This window comes from Salvelinus sp. IW2-2015, linkage group LG7, assembly GCF_002910315.2.
Source record: "Salvelinus sp. IW2-2015 linkage group LG7, ASM291031v2, whole genome shotgun sequence".
Taxonomy (NCBI): Eukaryota; Metazoa; Chordata; class Actinopteri; order Salmoniformes; family Salmonidae; genus Salvelinus; species Salvelinus sp. IW2-2015.
Window position 1 is genome coordinate 23355239 of NC_036847.1, and position 7127 is coordinate 23362365.

At 42.8% G+C, this 7127-nt stretch overlaps 1 long non-coding RNA gene across 1 annotated transcript in view; it reads left to right on the forward strand.

Annotated features, from left to right (window-relative positions):
- The first annotated feature begins 7044 nt into the window (after positions 1-7044).
- The window catches only part of LOC139028011 (uncharacterized), a 2386-nt gene continuing 2303 nt past the window's right edge, over positions 7045-7127 (forward strand). The window contains exon 1 of the long non-coding RNA XR_011480145.1: positions 7045-7088. This is a non-coding gene — a long non-coding RNA (uncharacterized lncRNA). The remainder of the gene's footprint in view (positions 7089-7127) is intronic.

A 7127-nucleotide genomic window follows, 5' to 3' on the forward strand; every position in this document is an offset into this window, starting at 1 on the left:
CTGAGGAGAGACGTAATGGCACGATATCAGAACTAGGGGATACAAGTAATTGTAGTATAGATAATTATAATTAGGACAAGCTTATCACAATTGACCGTATGGTCAATTGTTTCTGTCTTGGCTACAGCCCTGACAAATGAATTTGTAGGCATTATGGGACACTAGGGCTTAAAGTCTTGTGTAAATGCTTACCTTTCTTTTATAGACTATGCTTAGGAGTCTAGTAACACTTTAACCTTTGACCTCCTCTGGCTTGATGGTTCTCATTAAAACAAGGATTTGCTGTGTGAATCTATGATTATGTCATAACATCACACACAGCTTCAAATAGTCTATAAAGCTATTCTCAGTTATACAACATTTCATCTCAGTTAAGATATGGATGATGACATGATGTAAAATCTGAATGAGGTCTTCCTGAGACGTACGTTGGGGTAGTTGAAGATGAGGTCTTCCTGAGACGTACGTTGGGGTAGTTGAAGATGAGGTCTTCCTGAGACGTATGTGGTGCGTTGGGGTAGTTGAGATGAGGTCTTCCTGAGACGATCGTTGGGGTAGTTGAAGATGAGGTCTTCCTGAGACGTACGTTGGGGTAGTTGAAGATGAGGTCTTCCTGAGACGTACGTTGGGGTAGTTGAAGATGAGGTCTTCCTGAGACGTACGTTGGGGTAGTTGAGATGAGGTCTTCCTGGAACGTACGTTGGGGTAGTTGAAGATGAGGTCTTCCTGAGACGTACGTTGGGGTAGTTGAAGATGAGGTCTTCCTGAGACGTACGTTGGGTAGTTGAAGATGAGGTCTTCCTGAGACGTACGTTGGGGTAGTTGAAGATGAGGTCTTCCTGAGACGTACGTTGGGGTAGTTGAAGATGAGGTCTTCCTGAGAACGTACGTTGGGGTAGTTGAAGATGAGGTCTTCCTGAGACGTACGTTGGGGTAGTTGAAGATGAGGTCTTCCTGAGACGTACGTTGGGGTAGTTGAAGTTGAGGTCTTCCTGAGACGTACGTTGGGGTAGTTGAAGATGACCAGATCTTAGAGGGACGGTTTCAGAAAAAGCCCTTCAGGTATGGCCATCTTCTGGATGGTATGACAGGTTAGCTATAACAGGCACTTCATATGGATTTTATTACCTTCATTACACTCTACTAATTGACTTGAGGGACTGGACGGTATTTCCTCCTCTTCCTTTGTCAATGCACTCAAACTACTGAAAGGTAGGCACATCAAGACAACAGAGCAGAAACCATCTCACAACCTTTTCCACTTATGGACACAGAGCAATAAGCATTCTTTTGTGGAGACCTATAGACCTAGTGAAGATAAAAATGATTGGACACATGTAGTCGACGTACTCTTATGCAAATGCCAGTATTGCAAGACAAGCATTCAGTAGTTTATGGACAGCAATTGTATGGCACCCTTTACCGAACTGCACGTTTTCATCAATTCCAAACCAAGAAGAAAAAAATGGCCCTGCTTTAATACAAAGTCGTGGGTCCTTGACACTTTGCATGTGAACTAGTGTTAGAGCTATTTTCCTCTCCTCTTTAACTGTCTTTCTCTCGGTCTTTCCCTGTTATGTGACCCGCTCTTTCTTTCCTTCCCCTATTATTTCACCCACTCCTTATTTTCGTTTCCCCTAATGTGTTTTGCTTTCTCTCCTTTTTCTTCCCCCTCTTTCTTGTTTGTAAGTTTTATTTTTGTAATTGTGCATGTACAAGCGTCACTGACTCGATGGATATGTTTTTAAAAAAGCTGCTGAAGCCATGCAAAACGTTTTGAAATGCCCTTAAAATATGGAAGATGTTTTCTGAATGCTTTATATTCTTTCTGCTGTAAAATAATAAAAAAATAAAAAAATGAAGAAAACTCTAACACAGTGTGATTTTGCCTCCTTGTTCTTCTACTGTATCATCCAGTGCATCAATGCCTGTACTATAGCCACATTTTGTTGTAATAACCCACAGCCAATCAGCTGCCTACCAGCTGCTCTATATTAACGCTGTATAGTTTTAGTGCTATAAGTTCAAATTGTACATGCACTGTTGTAAGTTTTTACAAATGTGATTTATTTCACCTTTATTTAACCAGGTAGGCTAGTTGAGAACAAGTTCTCACTTACAACTGCGACCTGGCCAAGATAAAGCAAAGCAGTGCGACACAAACAACAACACAGAGTTACACATGGAATATCCAAACATACAGTCAATAATACAATAGAAAAGTCTATATACAATGTGTGCAAATGCAGTAGGACAAGGGAGGTAAGGCAATAAGTAGGCCATAGTGGCGAAATAATTACAATATAGCAATTAAACACTGGAGTGATAGATGTGCAGAAGATGAGTGTCCAAGCAGAGATACTGGGGTGCAAAGGAGCAAAATAAATAAAATATATAACCTATATAACCCATAAGTATGGGGATGAGGTAGTTGGATGGGCTATTTACAGATGAGCTATGTACAGGTGCAGTGTACTGTGAGCTGCTCTGACAGCTGGTGCTTAAAGCTAGTGAGGGAGATATGAATCTCCAGCTTCAGGGATTTTTGCAGTTCGTTCCAGTCGTTTGCAGCAGAGAACTGTAAGGAAAGGCGGCCGAAGGAGGAATTGGATTTGGCGATGACCAGTGAAATATACCTGCTGGAGCACGTGCGGATGGGTGCTGTTATGGTGACTAGTGAGCTGAGGTAAGGCGAGGCTTTACCTAGCAAAGACTTATAGATGACCTGGATCCAGTGAGTTTGGCGACGAATATGAAGCGAGGGCCAGCCAACGAGAGCATACAGGTTGCAGTGGTGGGTAGTATATGGGGCTTTGGTGACAAAACGGATGGCACTGTGATAGACTGCATCCAATTCACTGAGTAGAGTGTTGGAGGCTATTTTATAGATGACATCACCGAAGTCGAGGATCGGTAGGATGGTCAGTTTTACGAGGGTATGTTTGGCAGCATGAGTGAAGGATGCTTTGTTGCGAAATAGGAAGCCGATTCTAGATTTAATTTTGGATTGGACATGCTTAATGTGAGTCTGGAAGGAGAGTTTACAGTCTAGCCAGACATCTAGGTATTTGTAGTTGTCACCGTCCAGAGTAGTGATGCTGGACGGGCGGGCAAGTGTGGGCAGCGATCGGTTGAAGAGCATGCATTTAGTTTTACTTGCATTTAAGAGCAGTTGGAGGCCAAGGAAGGAGAGTTGTATGGCATTGAAGCTCATCTGGAGGTTATTTAACACAGTGTCCAAAGAAGGGCCAGAAGTATACAGGATGGTGTCGTCTGCTTAGAGGTGGATCAGAGAATCAAGAGCAACATCATTGATGTATACAGAGAAAAGAGTCGGCCCGAGGATTGAACCCTGTGGCACCCCCATAGAGACTGCCAGAGGTCTGGACAACAGGCCCTCCGATTTGACACATTGAACTCTGTCTGAAAAGTAGTTGGTGAACCAGGCGAGGGAGTCATTTGAGAAACCAAGGCTGTTGAGTCTGCCAATAAGAATGTGGTGATTGACAGAGTCGAAAGCCTTGGCCAGGTCGATGAATACAGCTGCACAGTATTGTCTCTTATCGATGGCGGTTATGATATCGTTTAGGACCTTGAGCGTGGCTGAGGTACACCCATGACCAGCTCGGAAACCAGATTGCATACGGAGAAGGTACGGTGGGATTCGAAATGGTCGGTGATCTGTTTGTTAACTTGGCTTTCGAATACCTTAGAAAGGCAGGGTAGGATAGATATAGGTCTATAGCAGTTTTTGTCTAGAGTGTCTCCCCCTTTGAAGAGGGGGATGACCACAGCAGCTTTCTAAACTTTGGGGATCTCAGATGATACGAAAGAGAGGTTGAACAATTTTGGTGGATCATTTTAGAAAGAGAGGGTCCAGATTGTCTAGCCCGGCTGATTTGTAGGGGTCCAGATTTTGCAGTTCTTTCAGAACATCAGCTATCTGGATTTGTGTGAAGGAGAAATGGGGGAGGCTTGGGCAAGTTGCTGTGGGGGTGCAGGGCTGTTGACCGGGGTAAGGGTAGCCAGGTGGAAAGCATTGCCAGCCGTAGAAAAATGCTTATTGAAATTCTCAATTATCGCGGATAACGGTGGTGACAGTGTTTCCTAGCCTCAATGCAGTGGGCAGCTGGGAGGAGGTGCTCTTATTCTCCATGGACTTTAGTGTCCGAGAACTTTTTGGAGTTTGTGCTACAGGTTGCAAATTTCTGTTTGAAAAAGCTAGCCTTTGCTTTCCTAACGGCCTGTGTATATTGGTTCCTAATTTCCCTGAAAAGTTGCATATTGCAGGGGCTATTCGATGCTAATGCAGTATGCCACAGGAAGTTTTTGTGCTGGTCAAGAGCAGTCAGGTCTGGAGTGAACCAAGGGCTATGTCTTTTCCTGGCTCAACATTTTTGGAATGGGGCATGCTTATTTAAGATGGCGAGGAAAGCACTTTTAAAGAATAACCAGGCATCCTCTACTGATGTAATGAGGTCAATATCCTTCCAGGATACCCGGGCCAGGTCGATTAGAAAGGCCTGCTCGCTGAAGTGTTTTAGGGAGCGTTTGACAGTGATGAGGGGTGGTCGTTTGACCGCAGGCCCATTACGGACGCAAGCAATGAGGCAGTGATCACTGAGATCCTGGTTGAAGACAGCAGAGGTGTATTTGGAGGGCAGGCTGGTTAGGATGATATCTATGAGGGTGCCCGTGTTTACGTATTTGGGGTTGTACCTGGTAGGTTCATTGAAGATTTGTGTGAGATTGAGGGCATCAAGCTTAGATGATTGAAGGATGGCAGGGGTGTTAAGCATGTCCCAGTTTAGGTCACCTAACAGCACAAGCTCTGAAGATAGATGGCAATCAATTCACATATAATGGGTAATATCATTAATAATGCAATTCCGGCTATCTGATACTCACTTTACACCCATTAAGGGCATTATCCTATTCAGTAGAGTTGAATTTGGCAATAAAACGCCTGTGTTATTCTAACTCAAAGGGCATCGCTGTTGACAAAGCATCCTCACAGACACAGTTACCTCAGATACTGCCCAGCCCAGGCAGTAAAGCTAGTCATTGGATCAAAGCTGAGTGGACTAACTGATCCAGAGGTCCAACTTAATGTAATTCTAAATTCTGAGCCACTGGTGTAGTACAGTCATATCATAGTCACAGTCAATGTGTCTCAGTGAGTTAGGATACGCAAAGAACACATTTCCAATACACACGAGTATTAATACACACTAGTAATGTGTGAAATAGGATAAATATAAGCGCCCACCAAATTATTATTATAATCAATGTCACTACTGATGACTGCAGTTCTTCAGTGCGGGATGAAGAAGGAGAATAGCTGGGTCGTTCCACCAACTCGGTACCTTTTGAGATGTGTAACTTGGGGGGAAAAACGTAATTTCCACAAATTGTAACATTCTGTCGTAAAGAGCACATGTTCAACTTAATAAAAAACATGTTTTCCCATCTCAAGAGGTTAAATAAATAAAAAATACTATAGCAAGTGACTATTAAGAGCCAATAATAGTTGACCGTAACAGGGTTGACCGTAACAGGGTTGACCGTAACAGGGTTGACCGTAACAGGGTTGACCGTAACAGGGTTGGCGATTTCATCTTGTAACAGGGGAAATGGATACTTGTTGTGTGCAACAAGGAGGGGCAATTGAACGCAAGCTTCACAAAAAAACATTGTTAAAACATTTCTAGCCTCTCTTACAATGGTTAACACTCAGTTTTCCACCACAAAACACCAGAACATTTTCAAAAAGAGTAGAACCAGCTCACCTGCTTCTACACTATGATTAGACTATTAGATGTTTCTTTTGAAAAACATTTTTTAGAGGAATAGTTTCACCATATTAAAACAAGAGTTTAGTTCATGTAACAGGGGTGTGTAACGGTCCTGACCTGTTTTATGTTGTTTTTGTATGTGTTTATGGTCAGGGCRTGTGTTTTGGGTGGGCAGTCTATGTTATCTGTTTCTATGTTGGTTTTGGTTGCCTGGTATGGCTCTTAATTAGAGGCAGGTGTTTTGYGTTCTCCTCTAATTAAGAGTCATATTTAGGTAGGGTGTTCTCACTGTTTGTTTGTGGGTGATTGTCTCCTGTGTCGTCGAATGTATGTACCATACGGGACTGTTTGGCTGTTCGTTTATTTTGATGTCGTCTGTTTCCTGTCCGTGAGTTTACGTTTAGTTATGTAAGTTTATGTTCAGGTTTCGTCAACGTCGTTTTCTTGTTTTGTTTATTTGAAAGTGTTTTGTTTCGTGTTGCCGTCGTGTTAAATAAAAAGATGGCTTATTTCCCGAATGCTGCATTTTGGTCTGATGATCCTTCTCTCCTCTCCTCGTCCGAGGATGAGGAGAGAGACAGCCCTTACAGGGTGACCTTAAAATAAGGGACAGGTCTTTTTTTAACCTTAAAATGAATCACTAATCACATAATCACAAATAAATAACCATTCAGAAATAACTTTGTCAAAGAAACAAAATATCTAGGGCTTTACAATGAGGGTGCACGGAGGGACATGTAAAAATCCTGAATTCAGATTTATTGAATTCTCCATGTGGTCTTTATTAAAGGGCACTTCATTGAATATAACAGGTTTTTAAAATTCAATATTGGTGCACAATTTCTACTTAAACTATCAAAGGGTCGCAAAAGGCACAACTTTCGTGGAACGGCCTTCCTGTGTGTGTTTCTTCTTTTTGTCTGCTGTAGATTCATGGGGGATGCGGCAGTGTCACGTCAGCAGAGCAGTGAGGGGCTGAGAGATCACTTGCCTGGGGGTTATCAAATCAAAATGTATTCTTCATGCACACAGTTTACAGCAGTTATAAACAACGTAGTGAAATGCTTACTTGCAATCTCCCTCAACAATGCAGTACCAATAATCAATATGATCAAAACAAGGTTATGATGCAGGACAGTGGTTTAGTGTGGAGACGACCCAGAAGCATCAGGGATTGGTCAGGGCAGAATCAGGGGGAGACTATAAAACAAATGTTGGTGTACCGAGGCTTCACTCAACTTCCGTGGAACGCTGTACTGCAACATAATCAGCAACACACAGGTGACTCAGAAGGTAGGACTTCCGTGGAACGCTGTACTGCAACATAATCAG